The sequence below is a fragment of the Mchenga conophoros genome, linkage group LG23 (assembly GCF_057382185.1).
Source record: "Mchenga conophoros isolate Kocher_MC1m ecotype Shallow Benthic linkage group LG23, M_conophoros_male_GT1.1, whole genome shotgun sequence".
Classification (NCBI taxonomy): Eukaryota; Metazoa; Chordata; class Actinopteri; order Cichliformes; family Cichlidae; genus Mchenga; species Mchenga conophoros.
Genome location: NC_140547.1, coordinates 49063063 through 49084926, shown reverse-complemented (window position 1 = coordinate 49084926; position 21864 = coordinate 49063063). Strand labels below are relative to the sequence as shown.

The following is a 21864-nucleotide window of genomic DNA, read 5'->3' as shown; positions in this document are numbered from 1 at the left end:
TCTGCATTTCTTTGGAGATCAGCTCAGTGGCCTGTTGAGACCATCTTTCTATTTCTGATGACTCAGTTCAGATTATTATCCTGATACTTTCTTTTAAAATGTGATGAAATCATTTATCTGATGTTCTGACACAAATACCCCAAAACAATCCCAAACAGCACAAACCACCACGTTACACACAGTGTAATAAAAATACAGGCAACTACAAATAAAAACACTTTAAAAATATAAACTAAAATTACAAAGTGGTCACAGAATTTCAAACACCCGTAAATGAGTCAGCAGCTCTCTTACATGGTCAGCTGAGCTCCATGATTGAAGAACATTGTTGCTGCAGGTTCATGACTGAAGAGTGGAGGTTTGTTTCTGGACCAGTCACTCCTCACAGACACACAGCTGGATGCTGGAGACTGTGACCTCTGACCTCTGCAAACACAAACACATCACATGAATTACTGATTAATCTCTGTTTAAAATCTTTTAAGCAGCTGCAAACACACAAACTGGATGATGTGATGGTTTCTGTCAGTAATAGTTGTCTCAGATTAGAGTACAGACGGCTGCAGAGACGTTCACAGCAACAGAGAAGAAATCATTACCTTGGATTGCATTACTACTACGATTGATACTAGCATTATCGTACCCGGACCACCATTAGGAATCATTTATGATGTCACTGGTAGAACATTTATAGAAACAACCTTTGAACTCTGAGTCAGCAGCTCTCTTACATGGTCAGCTGAGCTCCATGATTGAAGAACATTGTTGCTGCAGGTTCATCACTGAAATATGGAGGATCTTTTTCTTTGGACCAATCACTCCTCACAGACACACAGCTGGATACTGGAGACTGTGACCTCTGAGCTCTGCAAACACAACCACATTGCATTCATTTCACATCAATTAGTACACCACAAAAGGCATGCAAGAAACACAGTATGAAGGCAAACTTCTGGCTTCAATAACATTCAACAGGTCAGGTGGAAACTTTTCTCAGATTTGATTCATGTTTTTATAGAACGATCCAGCTAAAAAAAATATACCATTAGGTCAGGGGTCAGCAACCTTCAGGACCCAAAGAGCCATTTGGAGCCAGTTTCCACGCAAAAGAAAACACTGGGAGCCACAAATACTTTTTGACATCTAGAATGAAGATAACACTGTATATACTGTTTTTTACCTTTATGCTTTGTGTGAACAACTAAGGTGTGTTGCTTATGAAATCCATGAAGTGCTACAGAGAAAATTACATGTTATTTATGTAATGAACACATTTGAACTCTTAAAGAAATATAACCAAAGGAAAGACACCCAGCTGAACTAAAATGATGTAGCAAACAAAAGCTGCTGTGAGCCGCCACCCTTATATCTCCTTTGGGCTTTTGGAGCCTTGACCTGACTTTTAAAAAATAATTGGAAAAAAAGCTCTATGCTGCTGAAAGATGAAAAATAGATATTTGCAAAATTCTGCCTAAATATGTATTTTACCTGGTTAATGTGTGTGGCGGGGCGTGGTCTGCAGCGCCGCTGCAGGGGAGGCGGACGCACCTGAGCGGCACCCGCAATCACGCCTCGCCGCCTTAACGTCTGTGCTGTTGTGTTGGTGTGTGTCGGGCTGTGAGCTGCAAAGCTACAGCCGGCTGTGTGGGTACAGCAACCGTGTGTGAAAAGTGGTCAATAAAGAGAAGCTGAAAAGCGTGTTCATGCAAACATCGTCGGGTCTGCCGTGATATGTTTACAACGGGACTTCTGCTCCTGAACCTCTGCGCACAGCGTCTGCAGGTCGGGGCTGTACGAAGTCACTTTCATCTTTACAGGACTGTAAGCTGTCGTCTGTGAGGCGTGAGCGGTAGGGATGGGTATTGATAAGATTTTCACGATTCCGATTCCATTTTCGATTCTGTTTAACGATTCGATTCTTTATCGATTCTTTTTAAAAAAGGAGAACACTAAGGTCGATTAGCTTAGAACTTTGTTTTATATCTTCTCTTTGAAGAAGATAGAAATTTAGGAGTAACATGGCCTTACAAACACAGCAGTGAGATCTTAAGAGATCCAGCCTACGGCTCTTCAATGTGGTGTCACAGGGACCCCGGGGAAAAAAATTGTAAATGTAAAATAATAAAATAAATATTCTTCTGTAGCAATAACAAAGTATAACATAAATTATTCTGTAGCAATTACACAAGAATATCCAGTAATGTCCCTGCCTACAATTAAACACATTCACTTACTGACAATCGGGGGCATCTGCTGTGGCAAATGGGTGCAAACCTTTGACCACAAACTTAGTCACTGCTCTGTAACATTAGTCTATCCTGGCTTGAAAGGAGACGCTACCGGTAGACTGCAGCGAGAACTGGCAGCGAGCGCCAGCCAGACTCTGTCTCTCTCATCATGGTCACCTAAACGCGCAGTAATGGCAGATAAGGCAGATCGCGCTAACATAATATGCACTGTTAGCTGATTATTTACCTGCCGCATTAATGGGAGAGGACGTGCAAACGTTACCGCTGCTGCTGGGTTGAGATTCACGAGTCCGGAGCGGAATTAAAAACACGACATTCATTTAAGGTCATCGTGTGTTTTGTGAGCAAATGCTTTTGCATATTCGTAGTGTTTCCTCCCTTAAATGAAGTATCTACTTTGCAAGTATTGCAAGTTGCCCTGTTGTCATCCGTTCTTGTAAAGTATAACCAATCTTTTTAGCGTTTGAGCCGCCATGTTTCCTGCCAGGTAAATGACGCTCCGCAACGTGGTGACGTCATTCAGGGTGACTGGAATCGATAAGGGAATCGTTTGCAAAAATGGCAAACGATTCCAAGGAATTGAAACAGTGGGAACCGTTTTTCTCAACAAGAACCGGTTTTCGATACCCATCCCTAGTGAGCGGTGTTTGTTTTTAACATAGTTCACGGTGGAGAACAGCTGCTGACATAATGTGGATCCGAAGATCCATAATTGGCCTACCTGGGGCTGAAAGTCTCGATAAATGCACGGCGTCTCGGCGGGTACACCGGCTTCCGCGAGTGTGACGCTTATTTGAACGATGAAAAAAATATATATATATAATTTTATTTTTATATTTCAATATCACAAAAATCTTCCAATTTAGAACTACAAGTTAAAAAAGAACATAAATAAAATACACTTCAGCTAAATACTTCTAATTTATTTTCCCAAACCACGAGGAGCCGCACTGTAAGGACTAAAGAGCCGCAGGTTGCCGACCCCTGCATTAGTGTTAGTCAATGTTGCAACTGAACTGAAAAACAAAAGATTTTGGTCCAAAGAAACAAAGTCACTATTAATACAACACAACCCCCCCAAAAAGAGCCATGTAGACCCCGGGCTCTATGGGTCTTGTGCTCGGAGCTTGTTCCTGTGCTGCCATGATTAGTGCCTCTGTGCTGTCTTTCAGTCCAGCTTTGTTCAGCCACTGGTAGGATTTCTGGATGTCAGCCACTTCCTCTGCCTGCTGGTGGTGCAAACTGTGTTGTTCTGAGTTTCATTGGACGTCTTTGTCCAAAGCACCAGACAAAGGGCAAAGTAGATGCATTTGCATCAGCAGGAAAATACACCCCAAACTAGCATCATCATTATACAACTTTAACAACTGCCACTAAATGATACTTCATACACAGACCAGTGTGAGGTTAAGTTATGATGTCACTGGCAGAACATTTATAGAAACAACCTTTGAACTCTGAGTCAGCAGCTCTCTTACATGGTCAGCTGAGCTCCATGATTGAAGTTCACTGTTGCTGCAGGTTCATGACTGAAGTTTAGAGGTTTTTCTCTGGACCAGTCACTCCTCACAGACACACAGCTGGATGCTGGAGACTGTGACCTCTGACCTCTGCAAACACAACCACATTGCATTCATTTCACATCAATTAGTACACCACAAAAGGCATGCAAGAAACACAGTATGAAGGCAAACTTCTGGCTTCAATAACATTCAACAGGTCAGGTGGAAACTTTTCTCAGATTTGATTCATGTTTTTATAGAACGATCCAGCTAAAAAAAATATACCATTAGGTCAGGGGTCAGCAACCTTCAGGACCCAAAGAGCCATTTGGAGCCAGTTTCCACGCAAAAGAAAACACTGGGAGCCACAAATACTTTTTGACATCTAGAATGAAGATAACACTGTATATACTGTTTTTTACCTTTATGCTTTGTGTGAACAACTAAGGTGTGTTGCTTATGAAATCCATGAAGTGCTACAGAGAAAATTACATGTTATTTATGTAATGAACACATTTGAACTCTTAAAGAAATATAACCAAAGGAAAGACACCCAGCTGAACTAAAATGATGTAGCAAACAAAAGCTGCTGTGAGCCGCCACCCTTATATCTCCTTTGGGCTTTTGGAGCCTTGAGCTGACTTTTAAAAAACAATTGGAAAAAAAGCTCTATGCTGCTGAAAGATGAAAAATAGATATTTGCAAAATTCTGCCTAAATATGTATTTTACCTGGTTAATGTGTGTGGCGGGGCGTGGTCTGCAGCGCCGCTGCAGGGGAGGCGGACGCACCTGAGCGGCACCCGCAATCACGCCTCGCCGCCTTAACGTCTGTGCTGTTGTGTTGGTGTGTGTCGGGCTGTGAGCTGCAAAGCTACAGCCGGCTGTGTGCGTACAGCAACCGTGTGTGAAAAGTGGTCAATAAAGAGAAGCTGAAAAGCGAGTTCATGCAAACATCGTCGGGTCTGCCGTGATATGTTTACAACGGGACTTCTGCTCCTGAACCTCTGCGCACAGCGTCTGCAGGTCGGGGCTGTACGAAGTCACTTTCATCTTTACAGGACTGTAAGCTGTCGTCTGTGAGGCGTGAGCGGTGTTTGTTTTTAACGTAGTTCACGGTGGAGAACAGCTGCTGACATAATGTGGATCCGAAGATCCATAATTGGCCTACCTGGGGCTGAAAGTCTCGATAAATGCACGGCGTTTCGGCGGGTACACCGGCTTCCACGAGTGTGACGCTTATTTGAACGATGAAAAAATAATAAAATATAATTTTCTTTTTATATTTCAATATCACAATAATCTCCCAATTTAGAACTACAAGTTAAAAAAGAACATAAATAAAATACACTTCAGCTAAATACTTCTAATTTATTTTCCCAAACCACGAGGAGCCGCACTGTAAGGACTAAAGAGCTGCAGGTTGCCGACCCCTGCATTAGTGTTAGTCAATGTTGCAACTGAACTGAAAAACAAAAGATTTTGGTCCAAAGAAACAAAGTCACTATTAATACAACACAACCCCCCCAAAAAGAGCCATGTAGACCCCGGGCTCTATGGGTCTTGTGCTCGGAGCTTGTTCCTGTGCTGCCATGATTAGTGCCTCTGTGCTGTCTTTCAGTCCAGCTTTGTTCAGCCACTGGTAGGATTTCTGGATGTCAGCCACTTCCTCTGCCTGCTGGTGGTGCAAACTGTGTTGTTCTGAGTTTCATTGGACGTCTTTGTCCAAAGCACCAGACAAAGGGCAAAGTAGATGCATTTGCATCAGCAGGAAAATACACCCCAAACTAGCATCATCATTATACAACTTTAACAACTGCCACTAAATGATACTTCATACACAGACCAGTGTGAGGTTAAGTTATGATGTCACTGGCAGAACATTTATAGAAACAACCTTTGAACTCTGAGTCAGCAGCTCTCTTACATGGTCAGCTGAGCTCCATGATTGAAGAACATTGTTGCTGCAGGTTCATCACTGAAGTCTGGAGGTGTGTTTTTGGACGAGTCACTCCTCACAGACACACAGCTGGATGCTGGAGACTGTGACCTCTGACCTCTGCAAACACAAACATCAATAACTGATCAGTTCTCTCTGACAGCCATATGATCAGCTGATCCCTCTGTGATATTGTGTCTGCCTCATAACGCTGACAGGTCAGCCAATCATCATCCAGTTTTTCTGTCTCTGAATGAACTCAGTTTGTTCTCAGCTCTTCTCTCTGATTCTGCTGCACTGACTTCACTTAAACTTACAGAGTTCAGATCTTAGCAAGAAAACAAGTCAATAAAAAGCAAACTCAGATCAAACAGTTTGAACCAATCACAGATCAATGATTCTGTCGTGGTTATGTTGAAATGACTAATAAAGTTAGTAGTGTTCTTACATTGTTGCTGCAGGTCCATGACTGTAAGGTGGAGGTGTTTGTGTAACTCCGTCACTCCTCACAGACACACAGCTGGATGCTGCTCCGTCCTCTTCCTCCATCTTCTTGATGTCAGGGTGGAGTTAGTCTGAGAGGTAAACACACACACTCAGAGGTGCTGTTGTCCTGGAAGCATCACACTGACGGCTTTCTAATGTTGGAGCTTTGGCCCTAAAGTCCAAACCAGTTATTTTAGAGGCTCAAAGTCTTTAAAAAACACCAAAACCATCACATTATTTAATAAGTACATGATCAGGTGGATGAAGGAACTCAGTGTGTTTGGGATCATCATCATGGTGAGGAGCCCACATGTTACGGCTCCTTTGGAGAGAAGCTGAGGATCACTGCAGGAAGTGAGCTCATGAAACCAAACTGCTGTTTGTGAGCAGCATGACTCTGTTATTGGACCTGCTCTGTGTTCTACATATGATCAATACTTCAAATATCTGTAAACATCTCATCTTATATTTGTTGCACTTGGTCACATCTGTCTTTAAAAATAGATTTTTAATGTCACTGAGAGTTCTTTTCTACCTTTATTGATTTATTTTGGAATAAATTAAATATAAAGGTGCCAAAAACTGCCTGCAGCTTCTGCTCTGTGACAGGAAACTACTGTCAGGCTCAAAATGACTTCAGATTATTCATCACAGAGTGTTTATAGATCACAGGACACGTTACAGTTTTACAGCCTCACGGACATAAAACTCTTAAAGTTTGTTTCTGAAGGGATTTTCAGATCAGACCTGATGTTTCTGCCTACAGCCTGTTTACCGATATAATCAATATCAGACATCAGAGCAACAGAAACCTCGGTGATCAGGACGCCGGGACTGAGAACAGGAAGTGGCTCAAACGTCGCACTTTTATAAAGTCAGCCTGAACTCCACTCACAGAGTTTCTGTCGCCATTTTAGTTTTAAAACCCGTCGTGATAAGGGCGGGTCTTACTGTGAACCTGCGCGCTCATTGGCTAATAACTTGAGATTGACAAGCCGTTATCCAATGAGCGCGCGGCTTCTCCCAACATAAAGTAGTTTCCTTTGAAAAACCAAAGTCTGATTATTTTTGCCTCCACTGACGGAGCCTGTTGTTCCCGCCACAGAGACACAGTAATGTCAGAGCGGTGTTAACACTCACCTGCCTCAGCACAGCTCTCACTCTCCTCCTGCTCTCTCAGCTAAACTCACTTCCTCTCTACTTACAGGAAACCAGCGCTCAGAGGAGCCGACCGGCCTCACGTTTCACCCACAGACACGAACAGCGTGGAATTATTTTATGTCATAAGAAGAAACATATTCATGTTAACACTCACCTGCCTCAGCTCCACCTTCCTCCTCCTGCTGCTCTGAACGGAGGATCAACACTTTCACTTTCACTGCTCCTCCCTAAACACAGAGGATGCTGGGACTTGTAGTTTTTACCTTGTGTGATATTTATGGATGTGACACTAAATCACAGCATGAAAACTTCCTGCAAATATGTCACAGGCGATAAAAGTTTCACATTAAAGGTGAAATTATTTTTCTGTCTCATGTTCAATAAACAGTGAGCTGGGAAAACTGAAGAACAGACTTCAGACGTTCCCTGCAGAGTTTCTGCTGCTCGGTCGTCTGCATGTTGCTGAGACTGAGCTGATGATGAAGCTGTGACAGGTTTATGGCACGTTTGGTTCTGGAGAAGAGTTTTACTGTCGGTGCAGGTGAAATGATCAGAGGTTACAGCCTCTGGTTAAAGTGGAGGCAGCGATCAGGACGGCTGAGCAGCAGAGGTCTCGAGGGTCCTAAAGTGTAAAAGCATCAGCATCAGAATCAGAAAGGGTTTTATTGCCAAATGTTGAGCAGGTTTACAACATTAGGAAATTGCTGCGGTGCTTCAGTGCAAACATACTGTCATAAATTACGCTTAAATAGACATGAAAATAAAAATAAGAATAAGAATTAAAAGTGCTAAGTAGATAGATATATACATGATATATACATGAGTGCAGGTGGTGATCAGTGCCAAACATGGAATGATGCAGTGAACACAGCGTAGGGTGTTAGTGGTGGGAACAGTCATACGGTTATTGTTCATGAGTCCGACAGCAGAGGGGAAGAAACTGTTCTTATGGCGAGAGGTTCTGGTGCGAATGGACCGGAGCCTCCTGCCTGAGGGGAGCAGGTCAAACAGACTGTGTCCAGGGTGAGAAGGGTCAGCTGAGATCCGAGCTGCACGCCCCAGTGTCCTGGAGGTGTACAGGTCCTGCAGAGATGGGAGTCTGCAGCCAATCACCTTGTCAGCAGAGCGCACAACATGCTGCAGTCTCTGTTTGTCCCTGATAGTGGCTCCAGCGTACCACACAGTGATGGAGGAGGTGAGGATGGACTCGATGATTGCAGTGTAGAATTGCATCATCGTCCGTGTTGGCAGGTTGAATTTCTTCAGCTGCCTCAGGAAGTACATCCTCTGCTGGGCTTTCTTAATGACGGAGGTGATGGTGGGCTCCCACTTCAGGTCCTGGGTGATGGTGGTACCCAGGAAGCGGAATGAGTCCACAGAGGTGATGGGGGTGTCAGTCAGGATGATGGGGGGGAGTGGAGCTGTGTGCGTCCTGAAGTCCACAATAATCTCCACTGTCTTCTGGGCATTCAGCACCAGGTTGTTGTGGCTGCACCAGGACACCAGACGTTCAACCTCCCTCCTGTAGGCAGACTCATCCCCGTCCGAGATGAGTCCAATAACGGTGGTGTCATCAGTGTTAGTAACACAAAGATCACAGAATGGGATCATCCACATAACACTAACATCTAAATCCACGGCAGGAACTCTTCCAGTGTCCTGAAAAATCTGTGTGCATGATGCTGAGATTAAAATCTGTCTGCTCATCTTAATGCAATATTTACTAAAGTCTGGTAGAAGTTTTACTGATTTCCAGTCCACTTAGCAGACGTGTGGATAGGTGGTGGGTTGTAGAGCAGACTGAAAGCTTTAAGTTCATCCTCTGATTAAAAACTCAGACCCACAGATACAGGAAGTATAATGCTGGTGTAAGACAGGAAACAGCAACACGGCAGCCATCTTTTTCCTCCCATGATGACCAGTGTCCCAGCAGAAGCTGGGGTTTGTTAGATCCTGTTCGATCCAGAGGAAACAGGCTAAAAGAGTCGATCAGGGGGGATCATGGTTTTATTATGTGCTCGTTATGATTGAAGCTCTGGTTGTGTGTTAGAGACAGAACCTGCAGATTCCTCCACTCTGCCTCCTCCTCTGCAGGAATCAGCCTCTTGGCTGGTTTTATTCACCGACGTGAATAAAATCATCAAACTAATCCAAGTTCATTGTGAAATGCCTGAAAATGGAGGAATAAATCTGTCAGTTACCGTATAAAGTTTGAGTTTGTCAGTGTTTTACACGGAGACGGTCGTCAGATGTTGAATGTTTAGCATGAATGTTCCACATCTGGAGAAACCTTCAAGATTAAAGCCAGTGAAAAGTGAAGAGTTTCTGCAGCAGCCGCACTTCCTGCAAATCTGTTCTTTCAAAATAAAGTGAAGAGTCTAAAATTATATTCACGACAGGTTTAAAGGTGAAGGTGGTCACATGGTTTTAGTGGAATGCCTACGTGGGCGCGTCTGAGTGATTTTGATTCAGATTCGTGCAGCGTGGAGCAGTAAACACTTGTTTTTGTTCATCTGGACTCATGAATGATTCCAGTTAGCACATTTCCAGCCAATGAAACGTGACTACAGATGAAGACAAACACATTTAAGCTGCCTGACTCTCGAGTGTGGGTGCGTGTTCCCATTTTCAGTCTGTTTTAGTTTTCAGTTTAGAGGAACGCTGCAAACTCACAAAAACTTCTTTCTTGTGAGGTTTTGTTGTCAGACTGATAAAAGCAGCAGCAGCTGGTGTTTGATGAGCAGACGTGTGTTTCCTGTTCTGTAATAATCAGCTTGTTACCATCACATAATGAACTCAGCCGTGACCAATGAGGCCGTCCTTGTGCGGTTCTCTGGCGCTGATTCTGACTGTGACCTTCACCTCTGCAGGGTCATGTTTGGGGCTTTTAGCATCTTTGTGTGTCGCTCAGATTTAATTCACTCTTGTTTTGAGGTTTTGTGCCTTTTTGTTTCATTCTTTGTGCGTTTATTTTCTCTTTAAGCCTTTCAGGACTCGTGCTGTTGGCTTTTTCCTGGTGTGTTATTAGTATTTTTCATTTCTAAACTTATTCTAAAAGAAGGACCGATGGAACATTTATGTGAAAATAAACATGATCATTTAATGTTTTTGTCAATCACAGTGTTGGGACTAACGCGTTATTAAGTAACACGTTACAGTAACTACGTTATTATTGTGGTAACGAGCACGGTAACTAGTTATTATGCTAAAATCAGGAACGCGTTAGTCGTTACTGGGATTTAGATAGGCTCATTACTCGTTACTTCGTGTGGTGGCTGTCGCGGAGCTTCCACAGATTCAGTAACATAGCAAGTGGTGGAAGCCAGCAGGTGGAGGAGGGAAAGGGGGATGCAGAAGGAAAAGAGACCCGAGGCAGCCGCCGGTCCAAGTGTGAACTGAACTTCAGGTAAGAAGTTATGACCTGCAGTCTCTCTGGGTCAGATATAAACCAAGTTTAGGTGGAGTTTATTTTTGTTATTCTGACTTTTTCCGTACTGCATACTAGCTAGCATGACAGAGTTTCTATACAGCTGGGTGGGTGCTATGAAGTTAATGATGTTGAACTTTATTTTGTTCATAAGTTATTAGAATTGCCAACCGTCTCATCTGGTATTCAGAGAAAATATTACGCATTTCTTATTGAGGTGAAAAGGAACAGTTTGTCCCGTAATTCAGCTACAATGAAAAAGGCACAAAGCTGGATTTATTCTGTGTCTTTGCTGCACAGCTGCCTCTTCTTCTCTCATTCTCTCCCCTCCCTCTCCCGTTTCTACTTCAATCATGAAAACTGATCAATGATCAGCTGATCGTCTCTCTTGTTTGTTTATCTCCCACTTTGCATCAGAAAGAGGAAACCAGCGGAGTTCACGTTAAACAACAGCAGCACGTTTAAGCTTGATCAGCTGTTGTTAGAATTTATTTAATATTAATTTCTAGTATCAGCTGATGTTTGCTGGAGCCACAGCTGCAAAAAAGCTGCTGGTCATGATGTCGGTTTGGTTATGTGATGAGAGGGAAACATGAAGATGAAACCAGGAGATGTCCTTACTGAATCATCAGAGCTGTGATGGAGAAACAGGTTTACCTTTTAGGTGACATGAATGAGTTGAAGGGAAGTTATGAACTGTTTCTGAGAGACAAATAACACCAGGATCCTTTTTTAGGTAGCTGACAGCTGGTAACTGTGCAGGTGCGGGTCTAGCAAAGTTTTGCCAGGGGGGCCAGGTAGGGCATTAACAGGGAGAGGGGGGCACAAGGAAATTGTCACTGGCTGGGTCTCCGACCCAGCACTTTGAGCTTTCTTTGTATTGTTCTCATTTTTTGAGATGTTGTTAGTTTTGTGTTATTTCCTATTTGCCTTTAGTTTAGGCAGTTATTGTTCCTGGGTTTTCTGTTTGAGTTCTTGCATTATTCATCACGTATTTGGTATGTTAAGTTTGTATTGTCATGTCTAGTTTTAGTGTTTCCTGTTTTATTCTGACAGTGTCATGTGTTCTTTGGTCATTGTATTTAGTTTCACTCCTCCTGGTCCTGTCATTAGATTCATGTCAGTCAGCTGTTTCCTCATGTGTCGCCACTTCCCCTGATCACCTCATGTCTGTATTTAAGCCTTTTGTTTTCTTCATGCCATTGTCAGTTCGTCTGTTTATTCTCACCAGAGTCATGGTCATAGTCTTAGCCTGTTTATTTTTCCACCTCGGTCATAGTTATAGTTTTTGGTCTTAGTACCTTTAGTGTTTTGTTTCTTAGTGTTTTGTCAGTTCAGTGTTTTGTTTCTTAGTGTTTTGCCTGTTTGCTTTGGTCTCTTGGTTCATTTCCTGCCGTCATCGCAATAAAGGTTCACTTTTCTGTTAATCATTACTATTCCTCGTCATCATCTGCTTTTGGGTCCTGTTTCCGCACACATCGGCGCACCCCGCCGTGACAGAAATACTTTTCTTTCTTATTCTCGTTTAAAATGTCTCGCTTTTAAAAAATAATTATCTGAATCTTACAACAAACGATTGATAGATTGATACATATATACCATCAAGACAGTGAGCATCACTGTCACAACAGCGTTTGTTTTCATTCAAAGGCTTTAGGATTTTTGCTATAATGGTGGGCCGGTCTCTAGTCACAATGCCCGGGCTGATTTTTTTGTCCCAGTCCAGCCCTGTATGCAGCTCATCTGCAGTCTGGTGTTACCTACATCTTCCTATTCAGAAGGCAGAATTTCCGAGTTCTGAGTACAATCGAAAGCACCACGACTGCAGTTCTTGTGTTGGATGTAAAAGGCGCACATGATGCTGTGACGTAGGCTAGAATCATGGTGGCGGTCAACGGCGGTCCAGGCGTGGGATTTCTCTCGTGGAAATATGCACATTATCTTTTCCTTTCTATTGGTAGGTGGCACAGTGCACTTGTGGCAGGTAAGCAAGCTAGAAGACTGGCAAAGTTATGGAAGCAACACATTAACAAGAGAATTCTGAGTAAAACCAAAGTTACTTTCCCTAGTAACTAGTTACTTTGAAAGTAACGAGTAACTTGAAGTAACTGAGTTACTTTTGATCGAAGTAACTAGTAATGTAACTAAGTTACTAATTTAAAGTAACTTACCCAACACTGGTCAATCATTAAAAATAAATCCTGGTCTTTCATTTTGCTGCTGCATTGTTCACAGAAACACATATTTTCCTGTTTCTTTCTGTTTGTGTGTTTCTGCTTTTGCCTGTTTAGAGCTGCTGAGCAGGAAAACCCAGACGAACAAAAACCTCTTTTAAGTAAATGTTTGAGTCACTTTGGGTCTGAACTGTAAAAATCTGCAGACTGAAACAGATTTGAAGGCATCACAGGAACAGCCTCACATTCAAAACATGAAAGAGAGGACTTTTATTTTGAAACACTCAGGAAATGACAGAGGGAAAGTTTTTTAATTAAAACAAATTATTAGTTTATACAACCACCAAAACTGTGATGATCCTCCTTCTCCCTAAGATGGCAAACTGAAACACAAGTTTCCTTGTGGCTCAGGAAACTAACCACTCCAAGTTGGTGACTTTTGGAGATTTATTTTCCTGGATGATTGAGAATGCATCAAGACGAACACAAAAGGAAGTTCACCGCTTTTAGCAGCTCCCCCCCAGACAAACAAAGAGGCAGTTGGCAGTTAGAAATCAGCAATCATTCACACACCCCCACTCCCCTCCAGAATTCTCAGGTAACAACCTAATTTACATATGAATGACTAGCCAATTTAGCTTCCACTTGGCTGAAGCTAAAGCCTAGCTAAAAGCCTACCAGCCATTTGGCAACTCAGCCCATCACACGTCCACGTCTCTCCTTGTTTCGTCTTTTATTATGAAAGGGTTGTGTTTCCATGTTCAGTGTGTTTCATGTTGCTTCCCCTGTGGTGTCAGGTTCATTTGTGTCAGCTGTGTTTCCACTTCCCTCCTTTCTCTTCTGTGTATTTAAGTCCGCTGTCTTCCTCTGGGCAGTGTTGGTGCGTTTTCCTCCGTTCACGTTATTCCGGGTTTCAGGTTATCTCCTGATTCTGTTTAGGTCCATGTTCATGTTCATGTTTTTTCATCAGAGTTTCTCGCATGCACCTCCTCGGATTCATGTTCATGTTTTTCTTGTCATAGTTGTCATAGTCATACCGAGTTATTCCCAGGATAGGTTTTAGTTTTAGTTTCCGCCCCTGTTTGCTGGGCCTTGTTTTGTGTTCGTGTTTTTCAACCTAATAAATGGTTTGTTTTTTTGTTAAGATTCAGTTCCATCTCTCCCTTGTCTGCTTCCGGGTTCATATTGCAATCACATCAGCCACAGTGACAATAAACTTATTTTGATTTTTAACTTTCTTTAGTTTTTCAACAATATTATGTATATATAAACATTTTGCATCTTACAATATAAAGCCTGGATCCTGCACATATTGCACTTTGAACTTGAACTGTGTTGTCTGTTTATTGGAGATTGTACTACTTGAATTCATTATCCTGGTGATATAACACATTAATTCTCCATTTGGAATCAATATAGTATATAATACAGTATCTGTCTATCTATCTATATAGCTATTGAATTGAACTGGAGTGAATGGAAGAGAATTAAATAATGGATTTCATGTTCATGTTTATCTATGTTGTAACAGTGACGACTTGAGACATCTGTTTGGCACTATATGAAGAGAATTAAATAAAATTTAAATAAAAATGATATTAACTGTATTTATACATTTTATATTTTTGGATGAGACACTGTCAGTGTGCTGTTATATAACTCAGGTATTTTTAAGGCCTGACTGGTGGCATTGGTGCCCATTGCTTTACTGTGCTGTTGGATGTGTATGTGGGCTATCCCTTGTACCTGACATTTGATTGGGCATCACTGTGTTGCTATGGTATGATCCTGGTAGTTGTTGTTAATAAAACAATAACAAATTCAAATTCAAACATTGCTGCATTCTTCTGTCACTGAGGATTCCAAACCTGCACTCAGTCTCCTCATTACTTTGGTATTGAACAGACAAACTTTGGAGCTCCTGCAAACTTTATTCACAAACTGCAAATATTTTACACAAATCTGCGACTGACAACAAGCACAGAGACTTCAAACAATCACTGAAGTAAGCACTGAAAGATTTACTTTAAAACAATAATGATTAAGACCTTTTTCGTAAGGTTGTTTTCCCTTGATTGCCAGCTGTTACTGTTTTTATCTTCATATCTTTCATATTTGTCCACCTAAACAATGCTTTAATGATAAAGTTTGAGAAGTGTGATATGAATTTATCCAACTGACTTGAAAATGAAACTGACAACTGTCCTGTAATCTTACACAGAGAAACCAAATCCTGCGTCTTTGCCTTGACAGACGCCTAAAATGGCTCGAGCTGTGTTATGTTACCCTTCACTGTGTCTGTTTCTAAACATTAAATCGTGTGAATTTTTAAAGAAAAATCCAACAACAACAATAATAATATGTAACAGAGCAAAACGTCAGATGACTTGAATGTTCCTCTGCAACACAAAGTCAAAGTCTGCCTCCTCCACAGGCAAAGGAGAAGCTCCCACGCTCACCCAGTGCAGACCGTTGTGCTCTGGACAATGAAGTTCCCGCTTTCATGTTCCGAGCTATCAGCGCACCTGCATGTGAGCTCCTAAGTCCACCACCTGCTGATGCCAGCTTTCAGTCGAAGGACACAGACAAGATCATGCATCCAGATTTGAAAAACGATCGTTCATCCCTGGATGATGACGTGACGTTTTTCATGTGTCCTACTGATGTTCCTCTGCCTCCGAGACCTCCACCCACTGCAGAGGTAGGTCTCTGCAGAAAGCGCAGATATTCTACTGCTTTTTCTGTGGAGGATGAAGAGGAACATTTGATGCCCAAACGCATGAGGCTGATGAGTTCTGATGTTCCAGTTTCTTCAAATCCTCCACCTGCTGATGCCAGCTTCCATGCAAAGTACACTGACAAGATCATTAATCCAGATTTGAAAAACGATCGTTCATCCCTGGATGGTGAAGTGACATTTTTCATGTGTCCTAGCGATGTTCCTCTGCCTCCGAGACCTCCACCCACTGCAGAGGTAGGTCTCTGCAGAAAGCGCAGATATTCTACTGCTTTTTCTGTTAATGATGAAGAGGAACATTTGATGCCCAAACGCATGAGGCTGATGAGTTGGGATGTCTCTAAGTCTCCAGCTGCTGAGAAGGAGTATGTTTGCTTTACGTGTCCTGAAGACAAGAGGTCTGAGTTACCTCTCAGCTCCCTCCAAGGCCATCCACCATCACAGGTCAATAATAATGACACTGACCAGTGTACCATTCTGCTGCCTCCTGAAATCCCAGTACCTCCAAGTCCTGCCCCTGTTGGAGTTCTAGAAACTGTTGATTTTCCTTGTGTTGATAATTAAATACATGTTTGTGGTAATAAATACATTTTTGAGCAAATACATGTTGAGATGATTTGGTTGATTATGATGGTTATAATTATCCAAACAGTATTATTCCTAATAAGATCTTTACTTTTTATACTTATTTTCTCCATGACCTATTTCGATGTCTGTTTTGAAGATCCACTCATATCATGACAGTATGCTTATTCTCAGTAGAGTGTATAGCCACATGTGAACAAATAATAAATTAAAGTCACTCATTAACAACTTACCACATACGCCGGAGCTGAATTCAAGATGTAAGCAGACGTTTCACAGATATCTTGGTTGTCTTTCCATTTCCTACACTAACAGTATCCTGAGAATTGGCTTATAGAGCTGATATAAAGGTGAAATTTGATGACTTAATCGAAGCATCATCAGCTTAAATGCAAATGAATCCACTGTACTTGAGGTAACCTAACACTGACCATGAACGCCACAATCACTGTGCGCCAGTCCAACACAGTGCTTTACTGTGAACTCACCACAGTACTGCAAACTAAAGTGTTTATCTTCCAGTCCAATCCAATCCATCTTTATTGAGAAAGCACTTTAAAAAACCCAGGACAAAACCAAAGTGCTGTACAGTAAATGAGTTAAGAACAATAGAATAGGGCAGGTAAGTGACGGAAGGAGAGGTAAGTGACGGAAGTGATGTTGTAGGTGACGTCAGACGCCGGAGATTTTGGCGGAGAAAAAGCAAATGGTAGCATAGAGTTTAACAAAGGTTTTCCAAGCTTCAGTATTTCCAAATATTTTCCAAATATACTAATCAATTGTCATATAACTAACAACATCTGTTTTATCATCTCTAACACCCTGGAGGACAACGGGGAGAGTTTAGACGCTCTCCAAGATTACATCGACCGCTGTTTTCAAGATTTAGTAATGCATAAGGCCCAAAGTGCATCTTCCCCGGCCAAAATCGAGACGCCGTCATCGAAGAGAAGTCGCCAGGCAGACTCCCCCGGTACAACATCGCCTGCCGGCAAAGACATCGCAGAAATCCTGGAGTCCATCGACAAGCGATTGTCCAGTTTCGATGCGAGGCTGTCCCTGGTGGAGATCTTACACCGGGAATTTAAATCTCTGAGAGAATCCCTGGAATTCAGCCAGCGGCAGGTGGAAACGCTTGCCGCTGAAAATGCCACGCTACGGGAGTCGGTTAAATCTCTCACCGATAACGTGACCCAGCTAAACATTGAAAATAAAAAAATAAAAGAGTCCGTTATCGATTTACAAGCCCGTAGCATGAGAGATAATCTTGTGTTTTCTGGTATTCCAGAAACTGCCGGAGAGGACGCAGAGGCAACGGTGAAAAGCTTCATTAAAATCCACCTGAAGCTGCCGGAGGACACCGTAAAGAACATCGACTTCGATAGAGTACATCGCTTGGGGGGCGCGCGGTCGCGGACCGGGAGACCACGGCCTATTGTGGCCAAATTCAGCCAATTCAAACAAAAGGAACAGGTGAAGAGTCGCGGCAGAGAGCTGAAAGGAACGGACTTCAGCGTGAACGACCAGTTCCCCAAAGAGATCCTGGAACGACGCAAGGTCCTGTTCCCAGTTCGACGTACCGTTATCCAGAAAGGCTCCCGTGCTGTCATCACTGTGGACCGGCTCTACGTGGACGGACAGCTGTACCGCGACCCCGGCACCACACCGTGGTTATACTGACTGCACTCCAGATAAGAACCCGCTACACTCTTTTCTTATTCATTCACACTCTCTCCTTTAAAATGTGTTTAACCTAGTAATATCAGTAGGATGTCATAGCAGATATAACACCGTCACCCTCCGTCATTGCTTTAATTGGAATGTTTCCGTTTCGTTTCTTTTTTTTTTTGTTGTCACTCACAGTTCACGTGGTTTCTTTCTTTCTCTTGTCTTTCACTGCTGTGGTCACCTACTTCCCCACTCACCTACAAACAACACCCTCTATTTCTCCATATTTTCACAACACGATCACGCAAACACATCAGCTCAACGGCAGCACATTCACAACAGCCTCACAGCACGCACAGACTTGCAGGACACATAAGCAAGCCACGCTTGTTCATATTAGTGAATATTCACACACATAGTCAGACTTATGGAGTCTCTCACCACACTTCTTTTTCTCTTTCTATTTACAAACAAGGGATGTTTCCATATTTTCTCCACCTGTCTAAACGAAACACCCAGCATACATCATTAAACATACACGCACAATTAAGGGCATGCTGAGGTTTGTCACATGGAATATAAATGGAGCTGGCACCAGAGGAAAGAGGTTAAAAATATTTAACCAGCTTAAAAAACTACAGGCAGATGTTATTTTATTACAAGAAACTCACAAACCTGTCACAGGTTTAAATGAACTTAAAACACCTGAGTTTCCTAACGTGTTTGCAGCCGGTTATAATTCTAGACAACGGGGAGTAGCAATTTTAATACATAAAAATGTTAATTTTACAGTACTCGATACAGTTATAGATCCAGAGGGTAGATTTCTAATTATTAAACTATCAATATTGAACAAAAAACTATGTATTGTTAGTATATATGGTCCAAATGTTGATGAACCCTCATTCTTCCACGGTTTTTTTAGTGCACTCTCTGAACACCTTGATTGCACACTCATTCTTGGCGGTGACCTCAACCTTGGACTAAATGAAGAAATGGATAGGCTCAACACAACAGGAACTCAGCGTAATTGGCAGTCCACAAATATAATCAAACAGTATATGAACGACTTTGGTCTTTGCGATGCATGGCGCTCTCTTCACCCCACCAGTAAGGAATATACTTTTTTCTCGCATGTTCATCACTCTTACTCTCGTCTGGATTATTTTTTGGTCAGCAGCTCACTGCTGTGTGACATTTCAGACACTGAGATTCATCCTATAGCTGTCAGCGATCATGCTCCTGTATCTTTAACACTAATGCACAAGAATAATACTACGCCAAGTAAAAACTGGAGATTTAATATATCACTACTTAAAGATGAAGACTTTATTAAATACTTTAAAAAGGAATGGACTTCATATTTAGACTTTAATGACACTCCCGGAATATCTGCTTCTGTTCTATGGGAAGCAGGGAAAGCTGTGATGAGAGGTAAAATAATTTCTTTCTCATCACACAAAAAGAAAGAAGAAAACAAAAATATTCAGGAATTAGAAAAAAACATCAAATCACTAGAAGAAGCCTACGCGTCCCACCAAGATCAGGAAACATTGAACAAAATATGCAAAACAAAACTAGAATTAAATGAAACTATTAATAAAAAAACACAATTCCTTATACAAAGACTTCGCTTGCAGAATTTTGAACACAGTAACAAATCAGGTCGATTTCTAGCTAACCAGCTAAAAATAAATAAAGAAAAAACAACTATATGTGCTGCTAAAGATTTATCGGGGAACACAATATATGATCCTGGAAGAATAAACAACATTTTTAGGGATTTCTATGAAACTTTATACTCACCACAAATAAACCCATCTAAAAATGAAATTGATCTGTTTCTTGACAACGTAACTCTTCCAAAATTACTAGACAGTCAAGCAATGGAATTGGATTCGCCACTGACGCCAAGTGAACTCCAGGAAGCCCTGATAAGTATGCCCAATAATAAGGCTCCAGGTCCAGACGGCTTCCCTGCAGAATTCTACAAAGAATTCTGGACAATTTTGGCACAGCATGTTGCAGGAAATCGAGGAAAAGGGCAGACTACCACCAAATATGAATTCTGCCAACATTAGTCTCCTGCTAAAACCAGGCAAAGACCCTTTATTTCCCTCAAGCTATCGTCCAATTTCTCTTTTAAATGTAGACCTTAAAATAATCTGCAAAGCTCTCTCAAAGAGATTAGAGAAAATGACCCCCCTCTTAATTCATCCTGACCAAACTGGTTTCATAAAAGGTCGGCACTCCTCAACAAACACTCGTAGATTACTTAATTTAATAGACTACTCATACGATAAAAACATCGAAGCCATAATATTATCTCTAGATGCAGAAAAAGCATTTGACAGAGTTAATTGGAAATTTTTATTCGCAACTTTACACAAATTTGGTTTTGGAAACTCTTTCATAAACTGGATAAGAATATTATACAATTCCCCAACAGCTCGTATCAGAACAAATGACCAGACATCCTCCAGCTTCTGTCTCCTGAGGGGCACCAGACAGGGATGCCCACTCTCCCCCTCACTTTTTGCAATTTTTATCGAACCTCTAGCAGCAGCATTTAGACAGGCTACAACAATTAAGGGCATAAAATGTAAGAACATAGAACATAAAATCAGTCTCTATGCGGATGATGTGTTGCTTTTTCTGCAAAACACACAAACCAACCTCTCTGAGGTAATTACTTTAATAAACTGGTTTTCAAGAGTTTCAGATTATTCAATTAACTGGCCAAAATCTACAGTTCTCCCCATTAACTGCTCCTTCCATAATTCTTCCTCTGCCCCACTGCAATCCGGAAATATTAAATATTTAGGTATTAATATCTCTCCTAAGCTTTCAGACTTAACTAAACTAAACCACATCCCACTTCTAAAGAAAGTAGAAGGCGATCTGACTAGATGGAAATCTCTACCCATATCACTCATGGGAAGGGTCGCCACTATAAAAATGATGATCTTGCCAAAAATAAATTACTTATTTTTGATGATCCCTAACAAACCATCACAAGATTGGTTCAGATCTCTGGATTCATATATTTCCAAATTCCTTTGGAAAGATAAACCCCCGCGTATTAGCTTAAAAACGCTACAAAGAACCAAGGATAGAGGAGGATTAGATCTGCCTAATTTTCACCAATACTTCTTAGCCAACAGGCTTCAGTTCATCTCAGAATGGTTAAAACATACCTTCTTAGTTGAGCCCTGGCTAGATGTTGAACAGGCACTATGCAAGGATCTAGAGATTTCAGACCTACCATTTATTAGCTCAAACATCAAAAGACATGAATGCTTTAAAAGTATCAACATCAGCTTTTCTCTGACAGCATGGTGGGAGTTTCTAAAAATAACGGAGTCTTCATTAATCCCATGCAAACGTACACCTATCTGGAATAACCCTGACGTATTACAAAACAATAATATGATTAATTTCCCAGAATGGAGTTGTAAAGGAATTAAATACTTAGAACATATATTAGAGGGAACAGAATTTATTCCATTTGACAGACTAGTTGAACAATATGGGATCAACAAGACAAGGTTTTTAGAATATCAACAAATTAAATCCATAGTAAAAAAGAAATTTAACCTCAGTCAAGTTGAATTACAAACACCACTAAGTGCGGCACATTTTCTTACTCTTAAATCCCCCAAATTATTATCTAAAATATACAGAACACTTTCTAAATTAGATGAATCAATATCCCTTCCTACTGCAAAGTGGGAAGCAGATTTATCAGTCAACCTAGACCAAAACTTCTGGTCTCAGATTTGCTTAAAAACTTTTAAATTAATTAAAAATCCCAGTCTGCAATTAATACAATACAAAATACTTCATAGAGTGCACTATACAGGTCATCGGATTTTCAAGATGGGCTTTACATCTTCCAACAACTGCTCACACTGTCAAGGCAATACACCAGACAATTA

At 41.5% G+C, this 21864-nt stretch overlaps 1 long non-coding RNA gene and 1 pseudogene across 2 annotated transcripts in view; both read right to left on the bottom strand.

Annotated features, from left to right (window-relative positions):
- LOC146548226 (NACHT, LRR and PYD domains-containing protein 12-like) overlaps positions 1-21864 on the bottom strand; it is a 242249-nt pseudogene that overhangs the window by 162275 nt on the left and 58110 nt on the right. The window lies entirely within an intron of this gene.
- On the bottom strand, positions 301-3851 carry LOC146548227 (uncharacterized). Its single transcript, XR_014890928.1, has 3 exons — positions 3728-3851; positions 732-866; positions 301-426 (listed from the first exon to the last, which is right to left on the bottom strand). It is a non-coding gene; the product is annotated as an uncharacterized LOC146548227 (long non-coding RNA).